The sequence below is a fragment of the Nomascus leucogenys genome, chromosome 22a (assembly GCF_006542625.1).
Source record: "Nomascus leucogenys isolate Asia chromosome 22a, Asia_NLE_v1, whole genome shotgun sequence".
In the NCBI taxonomy this organism is placed as follows: Eukaryota; Metazoa; Chordata; class Mammalia; order Primates; family Hylobatidae; genus Nomascus; species Nomascus leucogenys.
In genome coordinates, this window is record NC_044402.1 from 50707392 (window position 1) to 50725502 (window position 18111).

At 49.1% G+C, this 18111-nt stretch overlaps 1 long non-coding RNA gene and 1 pseudogene across 2 annotated transcripts; both read left to right on the top strand.

Annotated features, from left to right (window-relative positions):
* Window positions 1-621: 621 nt before the first annotated feature.
* LOC105739032 lies at window positions 622-4763 on the top strand. Its single transcript, XR_001114888.2, has 3 exons — window positions 622-800; window positions 1165-1260; window positions 2243-4763. It is a non-coding gene; the product is annotated as an uncharacterized LOC105739032 (long non-coding RNA).
* Window positions 4764-16810: 12047 nt separating this feature from the next.
* On the top strand, window positions 16811-17785 carry LOC100584297 (annotated as a pseudogene). Its single transcript, XR_004027994.1, has one exon. The product of XR_004027994.1 is annotated as a protein lin-28 homolog A pseudogene (transcript).
* The last annotated feature ends 326 nt before the right edge of the window (window positions 17786-18111 follow it).

Sequence of the window (18111 nt, forward strand, 5' to 3'; positions counted from 1 at the left end):
CAAGGCACCTTCTGTCCCCTGCTCATTTTGAGCCTCCAGGATATCCCCTGCTGAGAGTCCCACAGGAGCCTGTGACTGGCCAGGGACCCGACACCCCAAGTCAGAGGCCTCTTGTCCCCATCAGCAAACGGGATCACAGCTGCCCTGTGACCACCTTCTGCATCCTGGTGCCACAACCTTCTGGCCCTGACCTTATGCAGGGGACTCTTACAACCCTGCTGGTCCTTCCACCTCCCAGCTGGCCACCCTCCCAACCACCCTCCCTGCCCATGGCTAGACCAAGCCCAGATGACAGCTTCTCTCTGTCCTGTGTCCCCTGCCCTGACCCCACATCCAGGAGAAGGCCACGCACCCTCCAGCACCCCTGGTCACCCCACCAGCTCCCACCTGTCCTCACTGCTTCAAAGGCAGGCCTGCCCTTCTGGAACCATGGCCCAGGAAGACACTAAGCAGTGCCTCCAGCCAGGCCCCAGGGGCATTCCCACCCCTCCTCTCCTGGCCGAGACCACATGACGGGGTCACTGGATGGGAGAGTGAAAGGCCTTGGGGTCTGGAAGTAACCACCACTGCCCAACTGCCACTGCCCAACCCCTGCTGCCCAACTGCCACTGCCCAACTGCCACTGCCCAACTGCCACTGCCCAGCCTGATGGCTCCACATCTCAGGAGTAGGCTCTGATTCCTTGGGGCCCCAGGAACCTCTCAGGAGTCTACATCCCAAGATGTTCTAACTTCCAGAGTCTCCAAGCCCATCAAGAGCAAGTTTTGCTAAAAGTGTTCTGAGAGCTTATGAAGCACATGGTGAGTGGACAGTCCCTCAGCTCTTCCCCAGAGGCCCTGCGTCCCATGGGGTTAGCGGGGACAGGGGAAGCCTGGGGCTGGTGAGAGGCCAACTTCCAGCCAGGGCTTGATCTGGTTTTCAGTGGATTCAAAGTTTGGTCTCCTTTTCCTTACCTGGAAGGGACAGAGGCACTGGGACCAGGCCAAGCGCTGGCTGAGCCAGGGCTAAGGGAAGTACAGCCACTGGGGGCCCATGCCATGGGGAGGTGTTGGGGCACAGCCACCACTGTTCTACCTCTTGGGGAAGGGTCTGCAGTGGGGCCTGGAATACAGAGGTTTTCACGGAAGCCCAGGGTTCCCTGAACACTTCTACTCCTTCTGTCAGGACAAGGAAGAGTTGTGCATCCAGCTTTCCACCTTAAACTGGTTTCTGTGGTGCTTCATTGATGGGATAAGGATGCACAAGGAGACCCCAGGCCAGGTACATTCTTTTCCCCAGCCCAGGGGTCTGGCTTCCCCAGGAGGACCCAGCTCACCCCCACCCCACAGGAGGCACAGGCAGGTCTCTGCGGGGCACACAAGCCAGGACCTGTCTGATGGGAGCATCACACACCAGACACCAGGGAATTCTGGGCGGACCGGGCCAGGACCCATCTTGGAAGAGCCAGAGGAGCCAGAGAAGCCACAAGGCCTCAGGAAGCCCCTTATTCTGGGAGGCACATTTCTGCTGAGATGAGTCCATCCCCATGAAGAGCTGCTGGACTTTGTCTGACCCAGCCTTACGGAAGATGGAGCGGGTCTCTTCCCAAGCAGAGGGAGCCTCAGGAAGTCCAGACTGAGGCCCTGCTCAAGCCACCAGCCCCCAAGCTGGAAAGGCCAGGTCCTCCCACACCTGCTGTTCCCACAGACTTCCTTCATGCTCATCCTGAGGCTCTGGGATGTCTACCTCCTGGAAGGTGAGTGTGTGGTGACAACTATGGTATACATGGCCTTCATAGCACACATAATTAAGTCCCTGGGTCACCAATGGTGCCCAGAAGGAGCATGCAGGACAGACCCTGGATCCTATAGCCAGGACAGATCCCTGGCTTCTGGTGTGTGATGACCTGAGGGCAGCATCCACACTGTCCTCATGGCTCTCTGCTCCAGCCCAGAGGTAGGGCCAGACCAGGCCTGGTGGGCCGGGCAGGGAGTGGACCCAGGTACCAAACCCATTCCTGACACAACCCAGATGAAAGGCAAGAGTGTGTTGAGCACTTCCCTGCCCAGGCCTTCCTCCAGCTGTGGTTTTCTGTGAACATCTGGACCTCTGGGGCAGCCACAGTAGGATCCAGTGCTACCCAGTGGAAGGTGCCTGGGGCGGGAACAAGGTGCAGAAACTGACTCTCCCACAGACCCCTCCCAGCCTGATAGTCACCCTGTCCCTAGAACACCCCCTGAAGCTGTTCCTGTTTGGCCTGCAGCAGTTCCTTCAGGACACACTGTCCTAGGCCTGGGCCCTGGAGGAGGACGTGGTGATGAGGCACCCTGAGGCCTCCATGGGGGAACTCAGAAGCATGCACTGTGACCTGCACACCCAGGTGGGCTTCAGCACCAAGTCTCCTTCTGCACCTCCCTGTGGGGCATTAAATAGTGGGAAGTGCCCAGACCTCATCAGTCCTGCTCCCTGGGCCTTCCTCCAGCCCCTCCTCTCTCTCCTCCTCTAAGAAGCTTCTGAAAACAGGCTGTCTGGGCCTAGGGCAAAAGCTGACCTTGGGTTTACTGGACATGCCTCAGAGACAATGAGATGTAAGCAAGACTCTTCCAAGCCCCTCCCCTGTACCCTCCTGCTCTCACTCCTGAAAGCCCCAGAAGGACACTGGAGGGGTCAGATCCATCTGTGCAAGCCCACAACCACACCTGTGAGTACCAGCAGCCCTGGAGAGCAGCAGGGGCCCTTCACTCCTGAGCACCCCTCCAAGGGCCTAAAATCAGTGTCAGAGACCCTAAGAGGATTTGGGGAGAGGGCATAGCTGAAACCCCGGCCCAGAGCCAGATTGATTGCTCAGCTGAGTGTGGGAACAGTCCAGCCCTGGCATGGAGATCCCCCAGAGGAGTGGAGGGTGTCTCACCCACTGTGGAGATAAGCCCCCATATTGGGTGGCAAAGGGGCTAGGTAACAGTTAAGGCCCCATCCATCTGAGCCCTGAATCAAGGCTAAAGCCCAGGCTAAGCAGCCCGGGGGCAAGAGTGTGAGGCAGGAAGCCTGAGTCAGCCTGAACCCTGGGGGCTGTCCCTGGAGTGACTTGAAGTTCCCTGACAGCTTCCCCACTCTAGGATGCACACACACCTTGCTCTGGGAGCAGCAGCCTGCAGGAGTGTCCTCAGCATTAGACCAGGGGGACCACACGGGGACCCTGAGGACTGCAGGGATCCAGGTCTGTGGAGTCCAGCCTGGCAAAAGCAAGATGTTCTCAGTGGAGAAGCTGACCAAATCTGCTTTCCTTTCAGCCAAACCTGAGCAAACACCCCCAGCACCCAGGCCTCTGCAGACATCCCCCAGCATTGAGAACCCTCCCCAAGGGGATGGGCTGGTTCTCCCTGACCCACAGCCCACCTCCAGCAGCCCATGGGTGTAGCCCTCCTGAAACAGGAGCCTCATCCTCCCTCACCCTCACCTGGCTATGCTGTACCCAAGGCCAAAGCCCAGAGGCATAAGGGAGCTTCTACAGAGCCCAGGACAGCAGGCTGCTCTCTGGGGGCCCTGGGGACTCAGAGTGTGGCCAGCCCATCCCCAGCTCAGGATAGACCACAGGGTGCTTGGTGATTCCTGCACTGGAACTCCCTCTCTAAGCTCCCCATGAACCTGGACCTCAGAGGCCTGTGGTTTTCACAGTAGAGCTTGGATCAGAGATGCTAGGCCCCTGTCACTTCCGTATCTGCCCTGATACGGAACACCTCTAAGACCATAGAACTGGCCTAGCCCTCAATACTAGACACTGCCCAACCCCCTGATAGCCCAGAGGTAGAGCTAGAGACAACTCTCCTGCATGTGGTGCCTACATCTGATCACCCTTGGCAGACGGTGACCATCATGGCCCAGAAGGAGCCAGGGCAGCACTTGGCAAGCTGCCCCAAAGCCCCAGAGAGCTCCTTAGACATGGAAAGTCAATACTGTGGGGAAGCTGGACACTTGAAGGCCACTGGAGGGAAGGGTGGGCATGGCATCCCCACAGCCCAGGCCAGCCAGCAGCATGCCCTGCATCCATGGTCCCAACCTGTAGGGCAGAACCTCCCTCTCAACGCACAATTCCCAGACCCAGAGGGCCCTAGCCGAGACTCAACCTGAGCCCTGAAAGGGAAGGGGCACCAAGGGTGCCTTGGGGCCCCCAGCAGCAGCCAAGATACACAAGAGATGGAGCCCCCTGTGGCCCTGGCCAGAACTAGTATTTGGCTTAAGGTGGAGCAAAACCCCCTTGGAGCACTGCCTACATACCCGGGGCCTATGTGTGCTTGGCAAGGCCAAGCTGATGATGTTACCAAGCTCAAACTACCACTGGCCACCTTGGTGAGGGTGGAGCAGAAACACGTGGACCAGCCACCAACCTCATCCATTCAAGGAAGCAGAAATGGCCAGGATCCTGCAGGATAAGTGGCCACCACCAGACCACCAATGGGGCAGAGTTCTGAGGCCCAAGCAGATGGCACTGGGGCCCTGCTTCCAGGGTCCACAATCTGCTCCAGGACACAAGACTGAAGAAAACTAAGCAAATGAGAGTCCAGGAGGCTGGATCCCTCATCTGCCATTCTTGGCAGTTGCATTTTGTGGTCAGAAAAAGTCAGGAAACGGTGCTACTCACTGCAGGAGGCTCCAAGGTGGGACCAGAACTTCCAGCATAGATTCAACGATGCCTAAGAAAGCCTCTTTTTGGGGAAAAGGACCCCTTCCTTGGCCTCAAAGCCCCCACTTATTTTGATTAAAGCCCAATAAAGTCTTTGTTGTTATGTGCTGCCTGTTTTTGAGTTGCCCAGAGCTCTCTGCAGGAAGCCCTGGACATACTGGGGTGGATGGGAAATGAGGGTGGCACAGCACAGACCCTGACCAGCCTCTCACAGCCTCCCCCAGCCTCCCCATCCCAAAGGCCGCAGCAGGGCCAAGGACCAGAAAGGCCAAGGTTCCCACACAACTGTGAGGCCACACTGCACTGCAGCCTCCCACTCTCAGGCAGATGCCAGGGTTAAGACCATCCAGTAATTTCCTGTAATTCAAACTGCACCTGATAGGGACCCCCAGAGGGCTGGGAAGGGAGCAAAAGTTGGAGTTCCAGTGACATTGCTCATTCATGACAGTCTGTACAAAGCATCCCTGAGAGGATCTGCTGTCACCTGTGTCTACTGTCTCTGGGTGGCTTGTCTCCAGCAGCCCTCCCTTCCTTTCTTCCCTCCCTCCCTCCCCACATCCCTCCCTCCCTCTCTTCCTTCTTCCCTTGCTTCCCTCATCCTTTCCATCTCATTTCCTCTCAGCATCTGGCAATCCCAGGTCCTGAGCCTGTGCCAAGGCGGGACACAAAGGACACCACTGACAACAGGCCAGGTGACTAGAGGGGTCAGGGGAGCCTTGTGGAGTCAGAGTGGATGGGGAGGGGCTCATCTGTGCAGCCCAGGACTGCTGCCCCGGGAGCAGTCTAGAACAGTGCAGAAGTGTGTGTCCCTGTGTGTGCACATGTGCATGTGTATGTGTATGTGAGTGCGTGCCTGTGCACACCTGTTTACTCAGTTCTGCTCTAAGTCCATGTCCATGACCCCAGAAGATCCCAGGTATGTCCCTCACTGACGTCTGCTGAGATCAAGCACGGCCCCCGCTGGTAGTTATTGCACTGTGTAATCCCATCCTCAGGACCTCAGAGCAATAGAAACCAATGGACCCCTTTAGGCTTTTCTTTCCAATGGGACATAAAGAAGTTATATGGACAGAAGTCATATCCTGTTTTCTTTCCGTTGATTCTTTTACCACCTTTCTCCTCTTACTGATTTTGAATGAAGGGGGTTTTTCATGAGGGTAAGGTAACTGGCAAGAAATGAAGTAACAGCCAGATGCAGTGGCTCACGCCTGTAATCCCAAGATTGTGGAGGCCGAGGAGGGTGGGTTGCCTGAGTCCAGAAGTTCAAGACCAGCGTAGGCAACATGATGAAAGCCCATTTCTACCAAAACAAAAAAATTAGCCAGGTGCGGTGGCACACGCCTGTAGTTCCAGCTACTGGTGGGGCTGAGGTGGGAGAGTGGCGTAAGCCTGGAAGTCAGAGAGTGGAGATTGCAGTGAGCTGAGATCACGCCATTGCACTGCAGCCTGGGCAGCAGAGCAAGACCCTGTCTCAAAAAAAGAAAAAAAGAAAAGGAAAGAAATGAGATACCGAGAAACCAGCAAAGCTTCGCCTGGCTGTCTGGAGACAGCCCTTGTGTGGTCCCCAGCACACTTCACAGGTTCTAGGCTGGCCACCCTGTGGCCTCTGTACTGCGTATCTAGACCCAGGCTCTGTGGGAAGGGTACCTGGTCTGACAAACATCCCTCCATTTTTCTGGCTGCAGCTTGGGAATAGGCCCAGACAGCATGTCCAGGAGATACCAGACAACCTCACTATATCCTGTGAGACAGGCCCAGTAGGCCTTGAAGGAAGGGGTGAGCATGAAGCTGAGCACCCAGAGCCTGAGACCAACTGTCCCTCCCTGTGGCCTGGAGGAGGGGCCTGGCCTGTCGGTGTAGATGTGGGGAGAGAAGGGTCTGCAGACCCAGGAAGGGCCATTGGTAGGGGACTTTGAGCACCACTGGTTAGGGGACATGAATGACAGGGTGAGAGGCATCTCCCATTTCTGCCCTGAGCACAGCACCCCTTTGACTCCTGAGGGCCACGAGGAGTCCACTCCCCAAAGCTTTTTGTAGATCCTGCATATCAGTCCATCAGAGGTGAGATTTGCAAATACTTCCTCTGGCCTGGGGTTTGTCTTTTCATTCTCCCCACAGGGTCTTTCAGAGTGCACACATCATTTTGATGAAGTCCAATTGATCGTTTTTTTTCCTTTTATGCATCATGCTTTTGGTGCTTATCTAACAAATATTTATCTAATCCAAAGTCACACTAATATCTACCTTTTTCCTTATGCAAATTTTAAAGTTTTAGACCTTACATTTTGGTTTACGATACATTTTGAATAATGGTGCCATGTATGGATTGAAGTTTTTAATATGCATATCTAATTGTTCTAATAGTATTTGTTGCTAAGATTGTCTTTTCTCCACAGAATTTGCTGTACAATTTTTGAAAAACAATTAAACATATATGTGATGGTCTATTCTGGACTCTGTATTCTGTTCTATTGATCCGTTTGTCTAGCCTCTTACCAATACCATACCATCTGAATTTCTGAACCTTTACCGTAAGTCTTGAAGTTAGGTACTGTTAGCCATCTTACTTAATTATTCTTTTTTAGAGGGTTTTTTTTTTCTAATCTAGGTCCACTGCATTGCCACACACAGAAAAACGTGCCCTTGAGCATACATACATATGCAACACAAATATAAATATATGCACAGAACAACAAAGTGAAATTTATCCCAGGAATGCAAGGCTGCTTCAACATTAAAAATGGGCCAGTATAACCCACCATATTAACAGCACATGATTATTTCAGTATATTTGGAAAAAGCATTAGACAAAATCCAACAACCTTATAAAAACTTCCAGTCTATTTCTATTCCTAAAAACTAGGAATAGAAGTGAATTTTCTTAAACTGATAAAAGGCACCTACAAAAACCCTACAGTTGATTTTACTGGACGTTATTCTTAATGATGAAAGACTGGATGCTTTCACCCCAGAGGAAGGACTAGGTGAGGATGTCAGCTCTCACTACTTGTATTCAGCATCCTATGCAGAGTCCAGCAGTGCAAAGGGCTCCTTCCTTTAGTAGACTCAGATTTCCATCTGGAGTCATTATTCTCCTGCTAGATGGATGTCCTTTACCATTTCTCAATCTGTACATCTCCTGGTGATGATTTCTTTCATCTTTTGTCTATCTGAAAACCTCTTTATTCTGCCTTTTTACTGGAAAATATTTTGACTGTGTAAAGAATTCTAGGTTGGCATTTTTTTTCTTTAAAAAAAATACTTCCATACAACTTGAAATTTTCCAACAAGAAATCTGCTTTGTATCTTTGATTCTCCGTACATATATGTCTTTTTCTTCTGTAGCTGCTTGTAGGAGGACTCAGCTTCTCGTAGATAGACATGTATGATAAAGATGCAGTAACTACATCAAGTGTGGTATTGTCCATGGATGGATAAATAGACTGATGGAATAGAGCAGAGGGCCCAGAGACAGACCCATAAGAGTCCAACTGTGATCGATCACCAAGGAGGAGCGTGATGGTGAAGGACTGTGCTTGTTATAATGTGCTGGGGCCTTTGGATAACCACTGGCTAAGTGGGCCAAATGGTCTTTTGGCTTAGGCTGAACCGGGATAATAATAATGCTATCTATTCATAGCATTGTTAAAATTACCTGATTTTATATTTGCAAAGTAATTAGAGCAGTATTGAGGTAAAGGGAATCTTCAGTGAACATTTCCTCTAGTCATAGTTGTTTCCACCACTTGACTTCCTGCCCTATTCAGAGTCTTATATTTGCCAGGACTCAAGCACCTCCTTATGGGGCAGACTCAACAAGCTATGATTTGTAATTTGTAATTTCCAGTATTGGAGGTCGGGCCTGGTGGGAGGTGATTGAATCATGGAGGCAGATTTTCCCGTCAGTGCTGCTCTCATGATAGCAAGTGACTGCTCACCAGATCTGATTGTTTCAAAGTGTATAGCACCTCTCCCATTGCTCTCTTCCTGTTGCTCCTGCCATGTGAAGACGTGCCTGCTTCCCCTTCACCTTCTGCCATGATTGTAAGTTTCCTGAGGCCTCCCCAGCCATGCTTCCTGTACAGCCTGTCAAACTGTGAGCCAATTAATCCTCTTTTCTTTATAAATTACCCAGTCTCAGATATTTCTTTATAGCAGTGTAAGAATGGACCAATACAGGGCATCATGGTCAGTCCTGGGGAACAGCTTCCTGGAGTGGGAGGAGCTCAGTCCTGGTAACCTGCTGTTCCCTTGCCTGAGACCCCTTGTTTCCTCCACCTTCCATATCATTCAACAAAGCCCTTGGGAGAACAACCTTTAAGGACTCCCTGTGCCTCTTCCTTCGAAGGTAGCCAGCCAAGAAGTAGATGGCTGGTTGAGCCATACTGACTACCATGGACAGCAGCAACAGGAGGTCAAAGGCAAAGGTCAGGTATTCTTCTCCTGGCAGGTACACAAGGACAACTAAGGGCAAGCCCCAAACGAGGAAGCTGATGGCCACAAAGCGGACAATGTGGTAGATCCGGATGGGTGAACAGTTCTTCAGGCAGTACAGGCTCCTGATGGTCAAAGTCAGGCTGGAAATGCGCATCACAAGACAAATAAGCATGTGAAATATTATAAAGCCTGCCTGAAATTGGTCACATGCCAGGCCCTTCTCCCAGTACTCACAAACCTGGCTAACCACATGCAAAGAAAGGGCCGGGGCCCAGCTCAGGACGCTCATCACAGCAGAGGTGTGCTTTGGGCGGTGGCAGCACCAGGTGGGACAGAGGACACACAGAAAGCTCTCAATATTCATGGCCACCAGGAGACAGAGACCCACTGTGTCAGAGAAATAGGACACAGGCTCCAGAAACACGGCCATCTGCAATGTCACCTGGTGATACAGCACGAGGATTTTCTCCAACAGGATCAGAGTTACACAGGAGAGGTGGACCATATCAGCAGCGGCCAGGTTAAAGACGTAGGTCATGTAGGGGCTGCTCCTGACCTGGAAGCAGAAGAGCCAGCAGACCACACCATTGCCCACCAGCCCACAGAAGGCCACCAGCACTGTCAGGATGAAAACCACCGGTTTGCCCACCAACCACTCGCCTCCCGTATGACTCATGTTCACGTGTCCTAGGGCCTCTGTCCTGTTGTCCCAATCCAGCTTCCCAGAGAGCATTGAGAGAAGCTGGGCCATGGTGGGCTGCCTTGGCTGTCTGGGCACACCCTGCAAAGACAAATGTTGGTAACTTACCAGGCCTAGGAAGGAGAGTCAGGGTTGCCTTCTGACCTGCTGGGCTTCCCAAGAAGGTCGTGCTGGGCCTCCCAAGATTGGTGGGAATCTCACAGAGCAAAGTCAAGGAGAGGAATGAGTCTCCTGCAGGAGATCCATCCATCCCATATCCTCCACTGCAGGGTACCCTCTCCTGCTTGCCCCCATCCCTCTCTCCACCTCGTTCAGGTATTCTTGATGCTGTGCCCAACACCAGGTGTGTATCCATGCACCTAGGTGCCCATAAGGGAAAGAGGTGCATTTCTTTACCTTTGTTCTCCAACTCTCTCACTGACACAGACAGTTTTCATGGCGTGGTTTTGGTGGAGGCACCAGGCAATTCCTCTACCCTAAGGTTCTGAGATATTCTGAGTCCCACATGGGGCAGTTGCTTTTCAGTGCTCTAGGGAAGTCTACCCAACCTCTCTCCTGCTCACCTCCCCTCAACTCCTCACTTTCAGCACAAGGGCCTCCTGGTAGGACCTTTATGCTGTTCTGCTGCCTGGAAGGGCCTCTGCACATCTGTAAGCTTTGTATCCTCTTTCCAATCTTTGCCCCAGGATCAACTTCCAGAGAAGCTTCTGCTGATCATCCTGTTAACATTGCATTCATCACATGCTGAGTGTCTATGCAACTTTCTTACTTCTGCAGGAATCCCTCTGTGGGAATGGAAGATTTATCGGGTTTTTTATTCTCCTCACAATGTTGTTCACTAACTTCTCCGGCTCCTGGAACAGGGTTTGACATAGAGGAGTCACTTGGGTAGGGCACCTATGGAGAGCTTTATGCAGCTCAGTACACTTGGGGAAGTGCTGGTGACCTCTTCATGGAAGCAAACTTTGCTTCTGAATCATAGAAGCTTCTGGAACAAAGCTTGTTCCACAAACTGATTTTAAAAAAAGGCTTCTTGGGGTCCCGAGAGAGACTCACACCTGAACTCTGGGCTACGTCCACAATGTGGACTCTGAGCCAGATCTGCGGTCCTCCCTGGCCTCAGATAAGAGAGTCTAGGCCACGAGCACAGGGAGGGGAGGGACTGGGGCTGGACCCTTCCATTTCAAGAGAGCTGCCGACTGAAGGGGACTCCATCATCCCAGCAAGGAGCAGGCACTCTCCTCCACATTGCCAATCACAGGTCCTTCTTTGTAGAATCATGCGGGGAGGGTGATCAACTTATCCTGCTTTGCCTAGGACTTTCCCAGTTTAAGCTCTGAACATCTCTTGTCCTGAAAATCCTCATAGCCCTAGGAAAACCAAGGTGGTTTGTCACCCAACTTGAAAGTTAAACAGGAGAAGGTCAGTACCCCTTCTGGAATCCCACAGCTTGGTCAAACCCAGTGATCTGAGGAGTTCATGCTGAGACTGTGAGAGCTGACCTCTTGGTGGCAAATCCCAGCTCTTTTTCATAGTAGCTGACTCTTTTTTGCCTCAGCATCCCCATCTAAGTAAAGGCTGTTGCTATGGGATGAATTGTATTCTTCTAAATTCATATGTTGAACTATCCCAGTACCTCAGAATGTGACTGAATTTGGAGACAGGGACATTAAAGGGGTAATTATGTTTAGATGGGTCATTAGGGTAGGCCCTAATCCAATAGGAGTAGTGTCTTCATAAGTAAAGGAGATTAGGACACAGACACCCACAGAGGGATGACCATGAGAAGACACAGGGAGAAGGCAGCCATCTACAAGCTAAGGAGAGAGGCTTTGGAAAGAAATGATCCTGGCGATCTTTGGATCTCAGACTTTCAGCCTCCTAAAACGGAGAGAATGAACTTCTGTTGTTTAAGCCACTCAGCCTGTGATCTCTGTCATGGGAACCTGAACTGATGATCACATTTATGATGAAAAGTTTACAGACGGAATTATGGAAAGTCTCAGAACAGTGAGATCTACCTGGTCCTACAACCCTGAGCTGCTGAAGCTTCGCTTCTGAATCACAGAAGCTTCTAGAACAGAGCTTGTTCCACAAACTGATAAATGCCTGCGATATGCCTGGAAACATTCCACAGGTGACCTTGTGGCCTGCAGTCACATATTGGTGCATCAGTAGGGTTTAGGAGAATGCTAGGGACCAAGTGAGCCCAGTGTTTGAATCTTCCCTCCCTGCTGGGGTGACCTGCAGTTCTGTGCCTGGGCCAGGGTGTCAGAACTCGTGATGGTGACAGAAGCGAATCTGCAAACAGACCTCTGTGGCCCACTCCAGGCCACCAAGGCACCAAGCAGGAGCAGTTGGGCTCTGGTCCCCAACAAGGAAAGGAGATTTATAGATAAAAGAGTTTTGGGGGAGAGGTGACTTACCATTCAACAAAGAGAAAACACCCACTTTGGAGGCAGCATGTGGCTTCAGGGACAGAGCCAGGCTTCCCATCCCTGGGCTCACTGAGACCTAGCTCATGTCCAGAGACCACCACTGAGGCCAGTGACTAAGCAGCACATTCTTCCTCATCACACAGGAGGAGGACACAGCCCTCCTGGGGTGGGGAGGCTTCAGTGCCTGGTGCAGCCCCAGCACTGGGCACAGAGAGATCCTAGCACCTGGAAATGCCATTTCCAAGTCAGGTCATGAGCCAAGCTCCCCAAGGAGCATATACAACAAACAGGTTGGATCCTGGGATTTAGGGAGCCAGCTCTGATGGAAGTGCTCAGGTTGGTGCAAGTAACATTTGCATTGGGATTGAAGTACTTGCTCTGGTTCTGAGTTGAGAGCCCACCCTCCCCACTTAATCTTTATTTGAGGTGAAATTTACATAACACAAATTAAGTAATTTAAAGTGCACAGTTCTGCCTCACTTAGCACCTTCACAATGTTGTGCAACCACCACCTCTATCTAGTTCCAAAATATTTACATACCCCCACAAGAAAGCCTTTTACCTGTTAGCAGTTACTCCCCTTGTCTTCCTCCTCCCAGCTTTTGGCAACCTCATCTACCTTCCATTTCTGCACATTCACCTATTCCGGACATGTCCTATTAGTGGAATCAGACCCTCTGTGATCTTTTTGTCTGTTTCTTTCACTCAGCCTCTTGTTTTCATGGCTTATTCATGGGGTAGCATGCATCAGAACTTCATTCCTTGTGCTAGATACGAACTAAATATGAATATAGAAGCTGTAAAATCAGGAGATCCAAAAGGATTCTCCTAAAAGTCATAGACCACGCCTCAGTAATACAGTGGCTCAAATCCTGCCTTTAACAGCATAACACACCCTCTGCCCATTTACACAGCTAGGGCATTTGTGAACCAGGGGCCAGAGCGCAGTTGTGGCTCACCTGCTGGGACTACACTGGAACCCTGAACCCTGCTTTCTCCAAGAACCTGGTTTCTGTCCTGTCCCCATTTTCCTGAGAAATGCACCTTCCCCAGTGAAAAAATCATGAGGTTTCAAATTCCAGGAAAATGTGTTTCTGAGTTAAAATGGTTTGAAAATGAAAGAAGGAAGAGAGATCTTTTCTCATACCTGGGAAGTCTTGGATAGAATTGGTACCACGGAGGCCAGTGTCCCGAGAGATGAAAGTTCTGCCCACAGGTCAGGAAGCTCTCTAACGATGTCTGATTTGAACTGGGTCCTGACAAGAGGTTGTCAATTTCTCTGTGTCTGTTGGCTCTTCCTGTACTGGGGCAAATTGCAAATCAGGGCCCAGGCCTTTATCTGAAACATTGTATCTCAGCATCTCCTGATATCCCCCATCCCATTGACACTTTTAATTACTCCAATCTGAACAACAGCTTCCCTCAAAAAAGAAGGATCTTTAAAACAAGCTGTCGCCTGCCTCCCTGTGTGAATCTGCTAAAATGACATCCAGCCCAGCCCAGCCCATCTGAGACAGGCAGGAGAGGGAACTCTGGTGGGCATTTTGTCAATAAGCTTGAGCGTGCCAGGAACTTGAATGTGCTCCTTTCATTTTGCTGTAAATTGAATTGCATTTTTTTTGCAAAAGATATGGAAGTTCTTGTAAATCTATCTCAGAAACTTACACTGGATTCACCAAGCCTAGGGAGATTTGGCTGTGCTTTGTTGGAGTCAACATTTTTCGCCCTGGTTCACCCCACCACTGACTTGCTTTTTTTTTTTTTTTAAGATGGAGTTTCACTCTTGTTGCCCAGGCTGCAGTGCATGGTGCAATCTCGGCTCGCAGCAACCTCAGCCTCCTGGGTTCAAGTGATTCTCCTGCCTCAGCCTCCTGAGTAGCTGGGATTACAGGCACGCACCACGACACCTGGCTAATTTTGTATTTTTAATAGAGACAGGGTTTCTCCATGTTGGTCAGGCTGGTCTCGAACTCCCAACCTCAGGTGATCCACCCACCTTGGCCTCCCAAAGTGCTGGGATTACAGGGGTGAGCCAGCGTACCCGGCCTTGACTTGCTTTTATGAGGCAAGAAAAGACATGCCTCCTTGTTCCACTAATTTCAATCAATCAATAAGTCAATTAATTCATTTTCATTACATCTCTGTGAATCAACTGAGAGATACATTGAGAAGTCAAAACAATGCCCAACAACACAGCATCTTTATTCCTCCCTCCCCTAATGACCTGGGAAGCAGTTTGTGACCCCAAAGCACTTGCTTATATGTTATTCTCTCCAGTAATTGAATTTACTCCTCAAAATAATACGCACAGGCACCCATGGTCAACGCCTGTCTCCTGAAGCTTATAGCTTAATGGAGAGAACCCAGGAGTATGGTTCCTCCATGCAGACAGTCAGATTCCAAGGAGAAAGGAGGAAAAGGCCATCAAATGCCACATTCAGCCCCTTCTTCTGGATGCCCTACTCAGCAAAGTCACTTGTGGCTGATGCTGGTCAGAGAAACCCTTCCAAATGGGAACATGGGTGTAGGAAATATGTGCTTCTCACACTCCCAAAGGATCACAAATGGGGCCCTGTGTCTCTTAACTTCCTTATGTATAAAAGTATATACTCACTAGAATATGATTTTACAACATTTCCGTCATTCCTATGCAATGTGTTGGGAAGTGATCCTTTCTGATCTATATTTTGGAAGAGTTTGTATAGATTTGTATTATTTTTTTCTTTAAATGTTTGGTAGAATTCACCAGTGGAGACATCTGGGCCTGGGCCTTTTTTGTGGGAAGATATGCAATGACAATTTTAATGTCTTTACTTCTTATAGGCTTATACAGATTTTCTATTTCCTCTTGAGTCAATTTTGGTAATTAGTTTTTCTAGAAATTTATGCATTTCATCGAAGGTGTCTAATATGTTAGCATAAAGTTGTTCATAGGATTTCTTTATAATCCTTTAAATTTCTATAAAGTTGGTAGTGATGTGCCCAATTTCATTTCTGATTTTAGGAATTTGAGGCCATTTGTTTTTCTTGGCAAGCCTAGCTAAAGGTTTGTCAATTGTGTTGTTATTTTCCATGATTCAACTTTTGGTTTCATTACTTTTCTCTATAGTGTTTTATTTTCTATTCCATCTACTCTTGCTCTCATTTTTATTATTTGCTTTCTTCTGCTTGCTTTGGGGTTAGTTTTCTCTTCTTTTCCTTGCTTCTTACCATAGAAAGTTGAATTATTGATTAGAGGTATTTTTCTTTTCCAATGTAGGCATTTACAGCTGCAGATTTTCCTCTAAGCACTGCTTTATCTCCATCTCATAAATGTTGACATGTTATGGTTTCATTTCAATTCATGCATAATTATTTTTAATTTCCCCTGTGTTTTTTTTCTTTGACCTGTTATTTGTGGATTCCTGAAGTTTCCAACTGTTGGTGATTACTAATTCAATTCCACTGTGGTTGGAATACATACATTGTATTAGTTCAATTTTTTTTTAATTTATAGATAATTTGTGCCCTCCCATCTAGTCTATCCTGGAGAATGTTCCATGTGTGTTTCAAAAGCGTGTATAATTCATTTGTTGTTGTCAAGTAGGTCAAGTTGGTTGATAATGTTTCAGCCTCTGTATCCTTGCTGATTTTCTATCTAGTTGTTCTATCAATGATTGATAATGGAGTGCTGAAATCTTCAACTATTATTAATGATTTGTTTATCCCTTCAATTCTGTCATTTTCATGTTTTATGTATTTGGGGGATGTGTTGCTAATTGTGTATATGTTTATAATCCTTATATCCTCCTGATAAATTGAAATTTTATCATTATAGAATATGCCTCTTTATTTCTAGTAACGCTATTTTTCTCAAGGTCTACTTTGTCCAATATTAGTAGAGCTGTCTCAGCTCTTTTATCATAGTTTTCTACATGGTATACTTTTTTCCACCCTCTTTTTTTAACCTATTCATTTTTAAAATCTAAGATGCCTTTTGTAGACTGCATATACCAGACATTGGACATACTAGGTGAACATATTAGACGAACAATTTTAAACAAGTTCAAAGAACTAAAGGAAACCACGTCAAAAGAACTAAAGGAATGCATGAGAATGATATGTCACCAAATACAGAACATCAATAATGAGATGGAATGTTAAAAAAGAAATAAAATTCAATAATTGATAAATAAAATCATAGAAATAAAAACTTCACTAGATGGCCTCAATAACAGACTTGAGAAGGCAGAAGAAAGAATCAGTAAATTTAAAGATAGGTGGTGAAATTATCCAGTATGAGGAACATGAATTAAAAAGAAGAAAAATGAACAGAGTTTCAGACACCTGTGGGACACAATCCAGTGTACCAAAACACATATAAGGGAATTTTCAGGAGAGGATAGAATAAAAGGAACAGAAGGAATACTTAAAGAAATACTAGCCGAAAACCTCCAAATTCAATGAAAAAATGTTAATCTACACTTTCGCAAAGCTCAGCAAACTGAAAGTAAAACAAATTCAAAGCCTTCGGACTTCTCCGGGGCCAGCAGCCGCCAGACCAGGGGCCCAGAGCCACGGGCTCAGCCAACGACCATGGGCTCCGTGTCCAACCAGCAGTTTGCAGGTGGCTGCGCTTAGGCGGCAGAAGAGGCACCCGAGGAGGCGCCAGAGGATGCGGCCCGGGCGGCGGATGAGCCTCAGCTGCTGCATGGTGCGGGCATCTGTAAGTGGTTCAACGTGCGCCTGGGGTTCGGCTTCCTGTCCATGACCGCCCGCGCCAGGGTCGCGCTCGACCCCCCAGTGGACGTCTTTGTGCACCAGAGTAAGCTGCACATGGAGGCGTTCCGGAGCTTGAAGGAGGGTGAGGCAGTGGAGTTCACCTTTAAGAAGTCAGCCAAGGGTCTGGAATCCATCCGTGTCACCGGACCTGGTGGAGTATTTTGTATTGGGAGTGAGAGACGGCCAAAAGGGAAGAACATGCAGAAGCGCAGATCAAAAGGAGACAGATGCTACAACTGTGGAGGTCTAGACCATCATGCCAAGGAATGCAAACTGCCACCCCAGCCCAAGAAGTGCCACTTCTGCCAGAGCATCAGCCATATGGTAGCCTCATGTCCGCTGAAGGCCCAGCAGGGCCCTAGTGCACAGGGAAAGCCAACCTACTTTGGGGAGGAAGAAGAAGAAATCCACAGCCGTGCCCTGCTCCCGGAGGCGCGGAATTGAGCCACAATGGGTGGGGGCTATTCTTTTGCTATCAGGAAGTTTCGAGGAGCAGGCAGAGTGGAGAAAGTGGGAATAGGGTGCCTTGGGGCTAGTTGGCACTGCCATGTATCTCAGGCTTGGGTTCACACCATCACCCTTTCTTCCCTCTAGGTGGGGGGAAAGGGTGAGTCAAAGGAACTCCAACCATGCTCTGTCCAAATGCAAGTGAGGGTTCTGGGGGCAATCAGGAGGGGGGAATCACCCTACAACCTGCATACTTTGAGTCTCCATCCCCAGAATTTCCAGCTTTTGAAAGTGGCCTGGATAGGGAAGTTGTTTTCCTTTTAAAGAAGGATATTTAATAATTCCCATGCCACAGTGAAATGACTAAGACCAGATTCATGGAGCCAAGCCACTACATTCTGTGAAAGGGAATCTCTCAGGAGTAAGCAGTGTTTTTTTTCACAACTTGTATCCTCATACCCACTTTTGGGATAGGGTGCTGGCAACTGTCCCAAGCAATGGGTAATGATGATGGCAAAAAGGGTGTTTGGGGGAACAGCTACAGACCTGCTGCTCTATGCTCACCCCCGCCCCATTCTGGGCCAATGTGATTTTATTTATTTGCTCCCTTGATACTGCACCTTGGGTCCCACTTTCTCCAGGATGCCAACTGCACTAGCTGTGTGCGA